The 18,005-nt window shown below is 43.4% G+C and overlaps 1 protein-coding gene across 6 annotated transcripts in view; it reads left to right on the top strand.

Moving 5' to 3' along the window:
* Nucleotides 1-18,005, top strand: part of LOC134969512 (serine/threonine-protein kinase Nek11-like) — an 840,206-nt gene that overhangs the window by 80,400 nt on the left and 741,801 nt on the right. The window lies entirely within an intron of this gene.

Genomic DNA, 18,005 nt, shown 5'->3' on the forward strand with positions numbered 1-18,005 from the left:
TCTGCTTGTGAAACTGCTAGAGACACGTAAGCATGGCCCCATTGGATGGGCTTTCAGTATGGGACTGGCCATTGATCATTAATGAGTAGCGGTTCTGCCACCGATGGCTGAGGTCCAATGGTTCTCCAACATTGATGGGAGAGATGCAGCAATGGGTATTTTTCTGGAACCCAGCATCACTCAACCCTACACCCTTCACTCATCAACCCGCGGTTTAGCCTTGCCTCCTAGTTTTGTCTGACAGCAGGGATGCATCAGTGGTTCTTCATCATTGGTTTCATACCATCGATGATCAGCACCAATGGCATCACTGATGGTGAACCCTTCGATGGACATCCTTATTTCAGTATAAATATACAATGTATGGGGAGATGGATCAAAACTTCTAAGGAGGGCAAGTTAAGGTTTTGCCCATACCAACAATCAGACTGCACTTAACATTTATCTAGTAACTTTTATAAAATGAAAACTAGAATCTTATTGGTTACTATGGGCATAATCTCTAATTGTTTACTCTAGCTGATTAAAAATCCCCCCCCCCCTTAGTGAATAATGAGTGGTGCTGTTGCCATAGTAACTATAGTTATATTTGGTGGCGTCAGGGGCAGAGCATGGATCCATTAGCAAAATTTGGGGTAAAGTATAGTGATATACAGTAGCTCCCATTCTATACCTACTAAACATGCGCAGGGGCAGGCACATATGTAGTGAATCCCCATGAATGATCAGAGCTGAACCCGCTCTGTTCCTCAGCGCATGTATGACAAATGAGCAGAGCATTTACCTCTTGTGGGTGGACCGACATTGCTGGGGGCCCCAAAGCAGCCACTGTAGTACCTGAAGATTCAGTAGCTCCATCTCTGTACGAGTTTATTGGGAACGGGTGGGTTTAGCAGATTTGCCATTTTTCTACAACTTGCTAACAAGCACCCGGACCCCCCACAAAGGTATTCCTAAAAAATCCCTATCCAAAATGCTCCTGATATGGGTGACTCAACCAGTAATGTGGGACAGAATTATTTCAATGAGAGACCACAGTGGAAGGGTGTATTCCAGTGGTTTCCCAAACATTTTTGAGTCATGGCACCCTAGAGTATCAGAATTATATTATCCTTAGGGTCAGTTATATAGTGAGGGACAGGATCCACATATTTTATGATTTGGATTTGTCTATTACATTGATCATAAATAATTTGAAGTGGTCCTGGACCACCAACCCAGGGCACCCTTGCAAGTACCCCAAGGCACCCCAGGGTGCCCAGGCACACAGTTTGAGAACCACTGGTGTATTCACAAGAACTGGGGTGGAAGGGTGAATCTACAGGAGATTGCTGGAGGGCACACTGATTTTGTTTTCTTTCCCCCCAAGTGGATTGTGCCACATTCCTATTCATATAATGGGATACATTTTGCACCACTCATATTCACTTCCTTTTAAGTGCATTTTTTTTTTTAATAATGTTTTTTATTAAATTTTAGAGAAACAAAAAACCAAGAATAACAGTACATTGCACATAAAATGTCCACAAAGGTAACAGAATTGAGTGAACATCAGGAGATTACAAAACACAAAAGCATTTAGAGCAGTATATTCAATTCTTCCATCGTGAACTCCCAATCTTGGCAACAAACAAACAAACAAATAAAATACATGACAAAAGCAGAACAGAGATAACATCTAATAGTGCAGATAGGAAAGAAAGAGGAGACGAGGTACAAGACACACAAGGGGGAACATAAAGACGAAGGCAGAACTCTACAATAATTGTGTTCATAGAAGCGGCATAATCAGACATTGGTATAAAGGGTTAGATGTGAAATAATCGGTACAATCAGGTAGAATCTGAATGTGGGGATTGTAATTGCGACAAATCTATGGAATCGTTGACAAATATAGTGTGACCCTGCCGCTCCCGAAATTCCCTCCATTTCAACCAATTCCTCTGCACTGAGGGAGGCGATATAAAGTATACACCTCCCGCTGTTTCAAATAAAAAGTGTTTGTGGGTATTATTAATAATATTTTGGATGGCGGGTATTGACTGCGATTTCCACAGCTGTCCGATTGCCGCCTTAGTGGATATAAGGATATGACCAGCCACATATCTATCACAGTTCAATAGGGGATAAGATGAATAATGAAATAAAGCAAACATGGGAGTCAATGGCACCTCCACACCCAACACCTCCCGCATAAGAGAGAACACTTCCGCCCACAGCGGCCCCAATAACGGGCACTCCCAGAAAATATGTAGAATATTGCCCACCTGTCCACAATTCCTCCAACATAGTTGGGAAGTCGAGGGCCAAATGCCATGGAGCCGCTGCGGAGTAAAGTACGCCCTGTGGCATAATTTGTAAAACACCTCAGAATGTTGGAGACATTTAGAAATCTTGAAACACATTAAGGAGATGGTATCCCACTCGTCCTCTCGGAGAACTATAGAATGGTCCCTTTCCCATTTAAGCTGCGAGGGAGTCTTACCCTTTTTAGTCAGAAGGACAATGTATTGATACCACTTAGATATCCCACTCCTATGACCAGGGGAAGATAGTCTAGAATATAAAGGAGCAGGGAGGGGAATGGGCCCTCCCGACCCTCCAGCACAAGAATGAAGCCAGTGGCGTATTTGCAAATATTAATGAGGGAGTTATGCGAGCCCACCACCACACCCATTTTTGTTTCCAGCTGACCGGTTCTCTCACCTAAATCATCGATAGAGCTTTGGCAGGATTGCAACATTGCCCTAAACTCAGATGCCACCTCGTCCTTAAACTGACGTAACAAGAGCTTCATATTGCGCACTGTTAAGGCTTTCGTTATCCTCCAGACGTGGCGAGGGAGGGGAGTCATGAATTGGGGAAGCAGTCGACATAGGAGAGGACAGCATAGGCGAGGGAATCGGTCCGGTCATAGGAGCCCCAGTCTCCTGAGACTTGTTGCGATAAGGAGATGGATTAAAAAAGGCGACTTGAGAGATCGGTTTAGAGGCTTTATGCTTCTTAGGAGGCATGATGTATCACTTTCCAGAGAAACTCGTAACACCAGTAGAAAGGGGAGTTCAGCGGGGGCCTCAAAACATCAGAAGAGCGACCATGCCGCGTGTAAAGGTGTGTCGGCTAAGGTGACTGCAGGGAGGCACGAGGGGAGCACATATTAGAGGAGATCACATCCCATCACAGCAGTGGCAGATTTGACATCAGAGGATGGTCGGTACTCGTATCCTCTGACAATGTCTATAATATTTGTCCTATTAAAAACACGTTAAAGGTTAAAGAACACAGTACGCAATTGGCGCAAAAAGTACCGCAAGGGTACTCCCTTAACTATACCTTAAGGAATGTACTTATACTGTAAACATTTGTGCAGTGACAATGTGTAGATGTAATGCAGTGTAACCTTGTTAGCTTAAAAGCTGTATGTGCGACTATGACGCTCTGAGAAACCTTTATGCATTTATAATAACCAATCAAATATCGGTCTAAGGTTCTAACGCCTTTAGTGAGAGAATGAACGTTCAAAAAGAATAATACAATACAAGCTATACACTACCAAAATAACATAGAATATCTAACCAAGTTACTACACATAAAATACAATAAAGACACAATTACTTTTAAAAGGGGAAGGAGAGAGAGAATGGCTTATAACATTAAATAAGAGACAATATGGTTGCAGATAAAACTACACATGTGAGAGACAATCGCTGTGCAGTTAGTCAATGCTGAATACCGCATGGGATGGAAGCTAGACTCCATTTTGAGAAAACTCCCATGATTCCAAAGACTGCAACACATGGTTGAAAGGGGGAGGGGAAAACACCCGGCAGCAGCCATTTTAGATTTGCAGGTCCAAACACATGGCACTCTCTGCTACACCACAATCACATAGCAGAAGACACAAGACTCCATTTTATTCCAAAATGTCCAAGCCTCAAAACAATGCATATGTTCTGATTTTACAATTCCAAACCATCTAAATCACCTTTCACAATTTCAAGCAAACACAGTATCTCAATAACCAGAGCATATGAGCTATCACAAGACCAGACCACCAGGTACCCACAAGTATCAGCCTGCCATTGCTACAAGCACATATTCAAAAGTACTGCATGGTCTTATTCATGATTAACAAGATATATTATAACAAACCAGCACAATCTATTTTAAATCACCATAGGCAAACAAATACCACAAATACTATGCTACAGATTGTCTACTGTTCCAATTCATCACAGACTTCACAGAGTATCAACACAAACACCCAACAATCACACAACTGCCCAAACCTCGTTAACCTTAAGCCATTTGTATCTCCAAACTAACTAATCTATGCCAATCATTCTACAACTACTTTACCACAAACACATATTTAAAACTATTCTATGCCAATCAGCCATGAGATATTGAGATTATGATACTTAGCCTTTTGTAAGGAGCCTGGTGATGATCCAGCCATGCTTGCTGTGTGAGTGAGTTACAGTATATCTGTCCTCAGAGGCCCCCACAACTGACCCCGACCCCCCCAGACAGGAACTATTCTCCTGTGTGTCTGTTCCTGGGGGAGGGGTCTCTCTCTCTCCTTTATGATTGAGTCACTATTCTCTTTGTATATGCTGATCAGGTTCAGCCCTGAAAACTGGCAAAAGGGTTGGCTTGATCATTCATTGTTCTAACAAAGTGATCTTAGCTTTTATACATATAATCATATCTATCCGCTGCAATGTCCCACAACTTCACAACAAGCATCAAACTAACCCACACATCAATCTGCTTGCTTCAATACCAAACATGACGGGCGCATCTGGTTCTGTTCAAATAATACACATTCATGACATCAATTCATCAGCCAATTCTAAATCTCCATGATGTCTGGTGCCCGACATTATCATAACCATGTACTGTATGAAACAAGCGCCGAATCCATCTCCGTGCCATGTCAGAGCAAATGCGTGTGTTACCATATATTGCTGTGCTCGCTGCGCATATTTGTAAGTATAGCGACTTAAATGTGTGTAGTTTGTATGTTCTCTCTATGTAATATTTTTGACTTTGACAGTCCACCCTTTGGCAGTCACCAATAACTGCCACTTCCTAAAACATTTTCAAAAAGAGAAAAATATATGTCATATGTAAATACATTTCTATGATTGGGTAAGGGAGGAGAGAAGAAGGTGGGAAAAGGTATGACCTAGTGAGATAGCAGAAGCATGTGTGTATGAATCCATGTTTGGAGGGTCATGTATCATCGTGCCGTACGTGTTTTAAATCAAGCTTCGAGGTATTGCGAAGTATACATTTGAATTCCTTCTTATCCCGTATTAAGGGTCTGTGGATGGGCTGTCAAACTTTACTGAGCTCTTTTCGGCTGTGGTTGCAACAAAATGGGGGAGCACATTTTAGTTGATGATACATGAATGGGGGAGGTATGTGATTGCTGATATCTGTGCCTGTATTCCCTATCGACTATGTGTGTCATTACCTGAGGGTCGTAGAAATGAAGATAAAGAACACTTATGGTAAATGCAGTGGTATTCTATGTCAGGTTAATGTACATTTGTCAGTTGAAGTCTTGTTCGGTGTCTGTTGGTTGCAGTCTTCTTTGTGCTTTTGCCCATAAGGTGCGAGCAAAAGCTTTGTCAATGTCCATAGGCTTACAAAAGTGTTGGGCTAGCGTAATTTTAAAATTTCTAGGGAAACTGGGGGTCTATGGCATTGTTCATCAAAAATCTGTGTATAAGGTTGTCAAAACTTCTTCTTTAATCCATCTGTTGTCTGTATATCGGCTCATCAAATTCCTCGTCCAAGTGGGTCTATTTACCTTGGAGGAAAACGGAAAAACAGGTGAAAGAAACGGACCATATAATCGCATTTTCATCACATCATTGTTTCTACCGTTGGGTCATAAATCAAATCTATTGGAATTACAGTTTCCTCACTCCTCAAACTCATTACCCTGGTACGACGTTTGCACTTCATTAAAGCCTGACCGCATCTAAATATCAAGCCAATTGATATGACAACACCCAAGATACATAGAAGAAACTTCCCAACATCCATTATGACTCCTTGAGCCCATTCTCCTAAACCAGAGAACCAATTTCGCGGGTTCAACCATGACACCCAACCAGTCAGCTCATTACCTACAGCAGCAAGAGTGAGATTGTGTCTCCTGCGAAATTCCCACTTCAATTGGAGAATATCGTCCATCTTTTGGTCTATGACCTAGACCGGATCCTCGGTGCTATTTGTAATATATGTGCAACACTTCACGCCGTACTGCGTTGCCAGTGTGACACAATATCCGCCTGTCCCTGCTGTGAGATAATTAAGAACCATTCTATGCTGGACCAGTTCTGTTTTATAAGCTTGAAGTTCTCTTCCAGTATACCTAAACGTGTCATCATACATTTCAGTGATATTATCTAACAAATTTGCAAGCGCAGATATGTATCTATAATTCATCACTCCTCGAGCGGTGCGAGTGAAATCTAGCGCAAGTAGAACCTGAATCCCAGTGGATTCATGGATCATATCAGAGGCCAAATGCTCTGTCCTTTCTGTCAGTTGCCTTTTAACTATGTGCTCGTAATGGGTGTGAGTATAAGGAGCTTGGGCACCACGGTGTATATCTTTCATTTTGGCATGTGATACAGTCATTACTTCAGGCAGTACTTTTCCAATATAACACAATCCTTCAGAGTTTGGGGCAAGCCACTTATACGCCTTCCTCCCGCATATGAAATATGCATCATCGGGGAGAACATATGGGACAGAGTATGACATAACCATATTACACATCTTCCATGTGAAATCTCCTAACCCTAATTCTCCCATCTGTTTAGTACACCTATCAGTTTGTACGATCTGTGCACTGTATCCTAGAGATACCTCTCCAACTCTCGTGATCCTATTTCCTAGGGTATACCTATATCGGAAAGATTTTTCCTTACCGGCTATGTGGCGTATAAGCTCTGTATCTGTTGGCATTCTATCTGCTCTATATGAAAAGGTCATGGTTTGGTTACTCCATGACACTTCCCAATTTCCCGGCTTTCTGGGATTGGTAATGTTAAAACATATTAGGGATCTATCCACATGATATTGGTGGAGCTTCAAACTAGGAGGGCTGGAGATATTAAACCTCCTGTCCACCGGTCTCCCACCCTTTAGCTCAAGTACCTCCCCTACCGTTAAAGGAAATGGTACTAGCCCTGATTTGCTATGACCTTGAGGTACTTGAGAGCATACCCAACAATCTGTCTTATTTAACACACTACCCACTAAGGAGTGATAGTCACTCAATGGATGCCGGTCCATGTGGATATTAAAACTGGATTGGCATTTCTTAATGCACCCATCCTCAACTATGTTGTCACAGAGCCTACAGATACAGTTCTCTTTTCAGCTAACACTGTTTACAAATAACATGGCTGCTAGATCGTTTCCGGTACTCGCCTTTTGCTTGGTGGTTGTGTTGCTATTGGAAATTTACACCTCCGTCTCAGTCATCAGAAACCCATTCTGGATCCTTTCTCGACCTCACTGGTACTCTCACCGAAACAGACTGCTCTGGTCAACATCAGGGTCAACATGAAAACAAGGATCGCAGTCTCTTGAGGCGAGTCCATCTTACAGGAGGAGAAAAGGAGAAATTTGTAATGGGGGTACAGGAAAACAGTTTGAGGGGGAGAGAAACTTGTTACGATAATTAGTTCTCTAGTCTTGTTGTTCTTCTTGTTCTGCTGTCATCTCAAAGGTGTTGTCTCTCAGTCTTCCAAACGAACATTCTGGTGATACAATATTCCTTCCCAACCAGCGATCTTTCTGTAAGGAGCAAAAATCTGGCATTACCATTTGTCTAACTACTGTGTGACATACCATCTGTAACGTTATGAGAACATGAGAAAGAAGAAAGAGAGAGAAAAAAACAACGAGAGAGAGAACCGTTCATCTATCTATATATATATATATATATATATATATATATATATATATATATATATATATATATGCATCACATAAATCAACAATAAACAACAACAGAAAAAAGCATTTTTCAAACATTCTTTTTTTCTTCAGGAAAGAAAAAAAACATTGTCAGATCTTCCGTTCACCATCAGGCTGTCACATCTACATGTCCAATGGTATCCTTGCATAGTCTCTCCCACCAGCATTTCCATACCTACACTGTATCTGGCCAGGATACATCGATGCTGGCAGGTCATACTGGGGTGTGGTAGACTTCTGCAAGGACCAAATAGCTATGTGATATTTGGGTCCTGCCGATGAACGTCAGAGATGGGGAAAAGAACATTTACAGATACATTTACAACGTTTCACCCGGTCATTCCTGTGTCTTCAGGGAATGACCTCCCAGTTTATTAACTGTTACCTCAGGCTTACCATCCGTCCTAGTGATCACCTTTCTTGACTACATATTATGGGTGTGGCCCAAAATTCTTCCTATATGATCCCTGATTATAATTTGGTGTGTCATATTCATGCTCATATTCATGTCTAGGGGGTCTGACTTTATGTGGGCTGTTGCAGTTACTGGCATAATGCCCTTCTCTTTTGCAAAGATCACAAACCCTGGGCTTCCTCCAAGTGTCAGTGAAATGGGGTCTTGGTTGATTTGATGCCTCCTCAAACGCTTGGATGCTCATCACCATCAACCGCTTTCCCTGTACCTCCCTGATTCCTTGGATACCATGATTATGTCGTTGTCTAGGGAGTTGATATACCTTCTGTGAATCTTTGATCATACACTTAGGTCTTTCCTAGGATCTGGGAAATCAGACATGATTGATCTCAATTCGGTCCGGGACCAGGGACAGCGCATTGCACTGTCCTTGACGGGAATGATTCCCTGATCGTCAGTCTTCCCATTGGGGACTGTGATCACCCTGACAGGACTAAATTCAATTACATCACCTTGTGTTGGTCTTACAATATAGGGTACATTTGTTTGCGCGTGATATATAACATTGTACGTACCTGTGGACACGACCTCACCTGACCCTCCGTTAGGGGGTTTGATTATTGCCTTTACCGATTCGGTCGCGTCCACCTGGATGTCTTGTGTGATGGCTGCTGGAAGAGGTGCCGACATCATGCTGAGCTCACTTTCTTGCTTGTATTCCTGAGGGAAGTTTAACATGGGGTGCAACTTGCATAGGTTAATAGTTGTACATTTAACAGTATTACAATTATCATTGTTATGTTTATTACAATTATTCTTATCATCTATAATACAGTTGCTAAGTGCATTTTTATTGTTCAACCTTGTGCCCTTCTCCGCAACCATAATTCTCTCCATTGCCATGTCTCTCCTCCCAAGATAAGAGTCAGATATGTCAGTTAACTCTCTTTGCAATTCACTTTCCTGTTGCCACAATTTTAAACAATCATAATGTTTGATCCGTCTCTTTACTGATTTAATGAGACCTATCCTTCTCCTTAGGTTCTGTAACACTTCTGGGCTAAAGCTGCCTACTCTTGGGGATTTCTCCCCGTCATGTACAGTCATTCTCTCCCATTCATCACATAAAACTTCTGTGTGTGACCCGTATTTTTCACACATTACGTACCTTGCCGACCCGACTGGTCGGTTCACTGAATCAACCCGAACCGAGGTTGATCGCCCCCTTCCTGAACAACTGGCCCCCATAATTTGCAGGTGTTGCTTGCTCTACCTCTGACCTTTATATCAGGGTGTTCAGCGGTTCATTCAAAGATAGGTTGACGGTGAAGTTTACCGAGCACCTCACTCACTCGCCCACGCCGACCAATATGCCCACACACTGATATAGTGCTGGCGTACTCGACCCAGGGCCCCTATTAACCTTCGTTTACTGGAACATGTGAGTGTGATCCGAAGAGCACTTACCCTTTCCAGTAAAGGTGGGGTTGTCGGATAGTTCTAGAGTGACCAGCGAACTTCCCTTTTTGAAAAAATAAAAAATTACACAAATCACGTTAGAATGTACAAATAGCGTTTGTGACCGGGTTTGTACACAAATGGTACTGGTCAGGTTACTAACTAATGCACACAATTACGTGCGGTACAGTCGTTCAGCACATAAGCAACTAATCTTATGTACGGAGCGACCAGTGGAATCGACATTTGGCAGCTGCGAATTCCTTCAGCCTGAGCTTTTATGGCCTATATGGGTGTTGCACCAACCCTTCTTGGTGTTGTGCCTTGTCTCTATAGCGGACTTCTTTGTACCTAGACCTCCTGGTCTGTTATATGACCTCCTGGTCTGACCTCCTGGTCTGCTATACCTCCTGGTCCGCTACACTCTAATGCTCAAATTTTATGTTTAACCAGGGATGCCTCCCTAGCCACCGTGCATGTCACTTACACGTATGTACCTTCACGAGAACTCGATGATTTCTGTGGTTCAATCCCCAAAATTGTAAAAACAAACACTCACTCACCACATATACACTTTTGTTTCTATTTCTATTTCTGCGCAGAAAATTTCTTTAGACCAGATGTGTTGTAAATTTGGAGAAGGATCTGTTAATTTAAATTTCGAATACTAAAATAGACTTGCGCTATTTATCGCGTTGCCACCTCTTCGCCTGCTAAAATAACACTTATCGTGTGATTTGAGTTACGTGGGCGTACCCAGACGCTCCGTTGCGTAATTTACGCTGCGTGCGTCGGCCTTTGAGTTGCGTACGCTCTGTCCTTGTAAGGACACGTGTACACAGACCAAGTACGTTCACAGTAACACACTACACGTTTATCAATGTGAATGATCTTTAAGTGTAATCATTCACTATACACCACCCAAATCTCCCTTGTATTCTTAGGCGAGACTGTGTGCGTGCTTTACAAATTACCCCTTAAATGTATTACTTTTACTCTTTAACTACTAATAGCAACAAATCTTTCTTAGCACGTTATCAATGCAAATGGCAAACAGGAAGGTGAGATATGTGAAAGTACACAGATGAAAATGCAATTCTAAATTTAATCTAATAACATACATTGATGTAAGCACACGCATATAGATTTTACATATAAGTACCAATCACTATTACTTATGATTGACTATGATATAGATTAAATAAATGCATAAAAAAAAACTCATTAAATGATGATTTCTTTTTGACAATGGATGGCTGATTATTTCCTGAGTCAACTGAAAATCAGCCGTTCAAAAAAAAATAAAAAAAATTGACCTTCCCAAAATGGCCGCTGCTCCTCCCCCTTCCACATCCATGAGGGCTACACAAAATGGTGGACAGACCATTTGTCACAAAGAAAATCATCATGCCAGCTCCTTTTAGTTATCACGCGCTGCAGAGCGATTAAAAATAATTTTAAACCTATTTAAACAGACAAACCATCCAATCTGCGTGTGTAGTTGGCACCAAATAGAAATAAGAAAAAAAACAGATTTTCAAAGACAATAACGTACTGTTCTTACCTTCCAGTTCCCGAATTCCCTCAGCACTCCTTACCAAGTGAAGCAGGCGCTTATCTGGTCAGCACTGCAGTATCCCCGACCTCCAAACGGTTTAACGAGGGATACTACCTTCCACTCTTTGCTGACCGATAATGTCTGCTGAAGTTACCTAGTGCAGATATGTGAATCCCGGACGATGAGCTCCCAATTGACAATGTCTATAATATTTGTCCTATTAAAAACACGTTAAAGGTTAAAGAACACAGTACGCAATTGGCGCAAAAAGTACCGCAAGGGTACTCCCTTAACTATACCTTAAGGAATGTACACATGGCACTCTCTGCTACACCACAATTACATAGCAGAAGACACAAGACTCCATTTTATTCCAAAATGTCCAAGCCTCAAAACAATGCATATGTTCTGATTTTACAATTCCAAACCATCTAAATCACCTTTCACAATTTCAAGCAAACACAGTATCTCAATAACCAGAGCATATGAGCTATCACAAGACCAGACCACCAGGTACCCACAAGTATCAGCCTGCCATTGCTACAAGCACATATTCAAAAGTACTGCATGGTCTTATTCATGATTAACAAGATATATTATAACAAACCAGCACAATCTATTTTAAATCACCATAGGCAAACAAATACCACAAATACTATGCTACAGATTGTCTACTGTTCCAATTCATCACAGACTTCACAGAGTATCAACACAAACACCCAACAATCACACAACTGCCCAAACCTCGTTAACCTTAAGCCATTTGTATCTCCAAACTAACTAATCTATGCCAATCATTCTACAACTACTTTACCACAAACACATATTTAAAACTATTCTATGCCAATCAGCCATGAGATATTGAGATTTTGATACTTAGCCTTTTGTAAGGAGCCTGGTGATGATCCAGCCATGCTTGCTGTGTGAGTGAGTTATAGTATATCTGTCCTCAGAGGCCCCCACAACTGACCCCGACCCCCCCAGACAGGAACTATTCTCCTGTGTGTCTGTTCCTGGGGGAGGGGTCTCTCTCTCTCCTTTATGATTGAGTCACTATTCTCTTTGTATATGCTGATCAGGTTCAGCCCTGAAAACTGGCAAAAGGGTTGGCTTGATCATTCATTGTTCTAACAAAGTGATCTTAGCTTTTATACATATAATCATATCTATCCGCTGCAATGTCCCACAACTTCACAACAAGCATCAAACTAACCCACACATCAATCTGCTTGCTTCAATACCAAACATGACGGGCGCATCTGGTTCTGTTCAAATAATACACATTCATGACATCAATTCATCAGCCAATTCTAAATCTCCATGATGTCTGGTGCCCGACATTATCATAACCATGTACTGTATGAAACAAGCGCCGAATCCATCTCCGTGCCATGTCTGAGCAAATGCGTGTGTTACCATATATTGCTGTGCTCGCTGCGCATATTTGCAAGTATAGCGACTTAAATGTGTGTAGTTTGTATGTTCTCTCTATGTAATATTTTTGACTTTGACACCTCCCATAAGGGCCCAGTATAAGGAAAGCAAACAGCACAGCGAGCAGACAGTCCCAACTGCAGAGCTATATGGGCCCGTAAATAGAAGGGCCAAGTAAGGGGACATTAATAATATGCTTGGAGCAAGGAATCTGTGCTAAACAAACAAGGCTGCTATGAATAGGCAGCAGTAAAATTCACTGCAGCCCTGTGTGCCAATAATGGGGTAGCAAAGTATCAACCCTTCCTCACAAACGGGATTCAAGTGAAAGAGGCAGGCGTCTGGGGGCCTACACTTGGGACCCGCCACAGCCGCCCCCACCCAGCCCGGGCTCCACGGGACTTTAGCGCTCTAGCCTGTGATGTTAGTGTATTAGAATGCTTAATATTAAGCAGACACTCCCTTACTAACATGTGTAAGCCTGAATCTTCAGTGATGGTCCCTAGGACCAGGGGGATGCTGGGAAGTGGGTGGTCCAGTGTGCAGTGTGCCTGGAGTTGGTGAGGGAATAAACAGCACAGCAGTGAACTTACATGTCTCTGTGTCCTGATGACTGGATTTACAAACGTATGAACAAAACATGGTGTCAGAAGAAGTTTAACTTGGACTGCTAGTGCTCTCAGAGTGTGAAAGAATCTTGCAGAAGTCTGTGGCTGTGATACTCTGTGTCTGCAAAGCCTGCCATGTGCTCCTATCTTCAAACAGTGAGTAACCATGGATAAACTAGCTCCTCCAACCGGCATGCTGATGTCTGGTAACTTGTCTGAAAACTGGAAAAGATTTAAGCAAAGGTTTAATATATATCTTGCTGCATGTGGCGCTGATTTAGAGGCTGACAAAACTAAGGCGTCCATTTTCCTCCATGTGATAGGAGAGGATGTGCTGGACATTTATAATAGTTTTCAGTTTGATGAGGGGCAGAATATGGTGCTATCTTCTATAATGCAAAAGTTTAAAGATTAATTTGTGTCAAGGAAAAATGTGACATATGAAAGATATAAGTTTTTCACATGTGATCAGAAGTCTGTAGATGGATTTGATCAGTATGTTACAGAGCTGCAATCACTCAGTAAAACCTGTGAGTTTGGTGATTTAAAGGATTCACTGATTAGAGATCGTATTGTCTGTGGAATACCTGATAATGGACTCAGAGAGAGATTGCTGAGAGAGCAAGACCTAACACTAGAAAAGGCAGTGACTATGTGTAGATCTGCAGAAATAACTAGATTTCAAGCCAAAAAGTTACACAAGTAAGCTGATGTGCATGTAGTGCAGAAAACAGAGCCATGCAAACCTCCATTCTCAAGAATGAAGCAGTCTAAGCCACAGTCTAATAAGGAAATGTGTAGTAGATGTGGAAATGCTCACAATCCTAAAATGTGCCCTGCTTATGGTGAAACCTGCATGAAATGTGGTAGACTTAATCACTTTGCCAAATGCTGTAAAATTAAAAGTAAAACAACCAAAGTGCATGCTGTTAAACAGATGAATTCTTTGTGGATTGCATTGAACTTTGCAGTGCAGATAAGAAAGAATGGATTGTCCCTTTAACTGTGAACGAGATTGTCATTCCCTTTAAGCTTGATACTGGTGCGCAGGTGAATTTAATATCATTTCAAGACTATAAGACTGTTATGCACACCAGTGCTAACAGGAGTATACCGGTGTATGAACAGAGAGGGAAGCGAAGCAAACGAACTCACAGACAGTATAACATAACATACACAGGAGGTGATGGAATAACTAATAAACACAAAGTGAACGGAGAAGCCCAAAGGCTCAGGAATTGGGTGTCTCCCTAGTGTCAGGAATGCTCAGATGGAATAGAGCGGACAATGAAGCGAGGTGTAGTGATTTAACATGTGGAGCACCTGAAATGATGTTGCTAAGAGCAACAGAAAAAACCCCAAAGGGTTACCAACGGGTGTGGGTATAAACTCCTTGGTCAGAGATAGAAATATAGACACAAAGAGAGTATCCACAATCCTAACCCCCACTTGCAGGGCACAGGTTCAGCTTACTGCCACTAAACTGACACCTGGACGCACTGCACAGTGAATGAGGATTAAGCAAGCAGGTCTGAGAGTACAGCCGCAAACCTGCTGGGTTCACAGAATAGCAAAAGAACCCCAGCAGGTCAAACAACTGACTCCAGTCTTACTGCTAGGTCCGGATTGGCAGAATGAAGTACCGAATCCCAAGGCCTATTTGCAGTAAGCAATAAGTAAATACCAAGTCACACAGTACTAGCTAACTCTCTGGAACTGACTAACAAACAAAGATTCAGCAGCATTTGCCTAGCCTGAGAGGATGGTTTATATAGCAGGTACTGTCCACGCCCCACTCAGACCTCACAGACTGTGAGCACAAAACCAGCGCCGGATTCCCTGCCGTGCACAGAGCCTGTAACCACTACACAGTAAAAACCCGGACCGGAGTATCCGCTGCGCTCAGGTTACTTCGCTAACACTTGCCTCCCGGTTGCCATGGCGACGTGGCAGCACAGAGCAGGAGATCCTAACAGTACCCCCCCTCTGACGAGGGGTCAAAGAACCCCTACCACCGGGTTTATCGGGGAACTGCGAGAAGAAAGAGCGTATCAGTCTGGGGGCATAAAGATCACAACTGCGCACCCACGACCGCTCCTCCGGGCCATACCCCTTCCAGTGCACCAAAAATGACAGCCGACCCCGAACCATCTTGGAGTCAAGAACCCTTTCAACCACAAACTCCCTCTGACCCCGTATCAGAAGAGGAGAAGGTCTTCCACTGGAAGAAGGATTACTAACCGCCAGTTTTAAAAGGGAACAATGAAATGTTTTATTGATACCCAATGAACGGGGCAGATCTAACTGAAATGCCACCGGATTGATAACCCTGGTGATCTTATAAGGGCCGATGAACCGGGGGCCTAACTTATGAGATGGCTGTCTCAACTTCAAATTCTTGGTGGACAACCAGACGAAGTCTCCTAATTTGAAGCTGCAGGGTCTTCTCCGCTTATCAAAAACCCTTTTGGTCACTAATGACACAGACACAAGGGCTTTCTTCACTTTCCTCCAAATACCCCTAAGGACCGAAACAACAGAGGAACCACCAGGCGTGGAATCCAGGGGGTCAAAAGAATTGGCCTTAGGATGATGCCCATACACACAAAGGAAGGGAGAGATCCCTGTAGCAGAGTGAGCCGCGTTGTTATAGGCAAACTCCGCCATGGACAGATGAGCAACCCAGTCAGTATGACACTTGGAGACATAACACCTGAGGAACTGCTCCAAGGACTGGTTCACCCTCTCAGTCTGCCCATTAGACTGTGGATGGTAGCCTGACGACAAGCTCACAGAAATCTGGAGATCAGAACAAAATGCCCTCCAGAATTTGGCCACAAACTGGGATCCACGGTCAGAGACCACATCAAGTGGCAACCCGTGGAGGCGCACAACATGCTGCATAAATAACTCAGACAGGCGTCTGGCCGATGGCAACCCAACCAGTGGAACGAAATGCGCCATCTTCGAAAACCTGTCAACGACAACCCAAATGGCTGTCATCCCCGAGGATTTGGGCAAGTCCACCACAGAATCCATGGAAATGTGGGTCCATGGCTTAGACGGAATAGAGAGTGGATGTAATGGGCCGACAGGAACCCCTCTAGGAGTTTTATTTCGGGCACAAACGTCACATGCCCGAACCCACTGATCCACATCCCTAGCCACCGAGGGCCACCACACCGCCCTAGACAGCAACTCCCGAGTTCTGGCAATACCCGGATGCCCTGCCGACCTCTTGGCATGGAATTCCAGGAACACTCGCTGTCTTAACCTAGGAGGCACAAACAAGAGACCTACCGGAAGGTCTGGAGGAGCCTGCTCCTGTGCTCTAAGGACTAATGACAAGAGGTCCTGGGTAATGCCCACTTTAATACATGATGGGGACACAATGGGCAATGGCTCCTCGGTGGTCTCTTGAACTGGAGCAAAACTCAGCGAGAGCGCATCAGCCTTGATGTTTTTTGACCCAGGGTGATATGTTATCAAAAAATTAAAGCGAGCAAAAAACAAAGCCCATCGTGCCTGCCTGGCATTGAGCCGCTTCGCTGACTTTAAATATGCCAGATTCTTATGGTCGGTGAGAATTGAGACCACAAACTTAGCCCCCTCAAGCCAGTGTCTCCACTCCCCGAGTGCATCCTTTATAGCCAACAATTCCCGGTTACCCACATCATAATTCATCTCGGCAGACGAAAATTTACGGGAAAAGTAAGCACAGGGATGAAGGCGATTATCAGACACCCCCATCTGAGAGAGCACTGCCCCAATACCTATCTCAGAGGCATCCACTTCTACCACAAAAGGACGCTCTGGATCTGGGTGTCGCAGCACCTTGGCCGAGACAAATGCCCTTTTGAGACGGGCAAAGGCCGCTTTGGCCTCACAAGACCAGTGAGCAACATCCGCCCCTTTCTTAGTGAGTGCCACCAAGGGGGCCACTATAGACGAAAATCCAGCGATAAACCGTCTATAAAAATTCGCAAAGCCCAGAAAACGCTGAAGCGCCTTCAAACTAGTGGGCTGCACCCAATCCAGGACTGCCTGTACCTTAGAACCCTCCATTTGGAAACCTTCTGAGGAGATAATATACCCTAGAAATGCGATTTGCTGGACTTCAAACTCGCACTTCTCCAGCTTCGCCCCAAGCTGGTGGTCTCTGAGTTTCTGGAGGACTAAGCGTACATGCTTCCGATGTTCCTCCAGGGAATGAGAGAAGATTAGGATGTCATCTAGATAAACAACTAAGAATCTATCCAAATATTCCCTGAGCACATCGTTCATGAATTCCTGGAAGACTGCCGGGGCATTAGAGAGCCCAAAAGGCATCACCAAATATTCATAATGCCCTGAGTGGGTATTAAAGGCAGTCTTCCATTCATCCCCCTCTCTTATTCGGATTAGATTGTAAGCACCGCGTAGGTCAATCTTAGAAAAAATGGTGGCAGTACGAAGCTGGTCAAACAAAACCGAAATGAGAGGCAGTGGGTACGAGTTTTTAATCGTGATACGGTTCAATTCC

The sequence above is a fragment of the Pseudophryne corroboree genome, chromosome 11 (assembly GCF_028390025.1).
Source record: "Pseudophryne corroboree isolate aPseCor3 chromosome 11, aPseCor3.hap2, whole genome shotgun sequence".
In the NCBI taxonomy this organism is placed as follows: Eukaryota; Metazoa; Chordata; class Amphibia; order Anura; family Myobatrachidae; genus Pseudophryne; species Pseudophryne corroboree.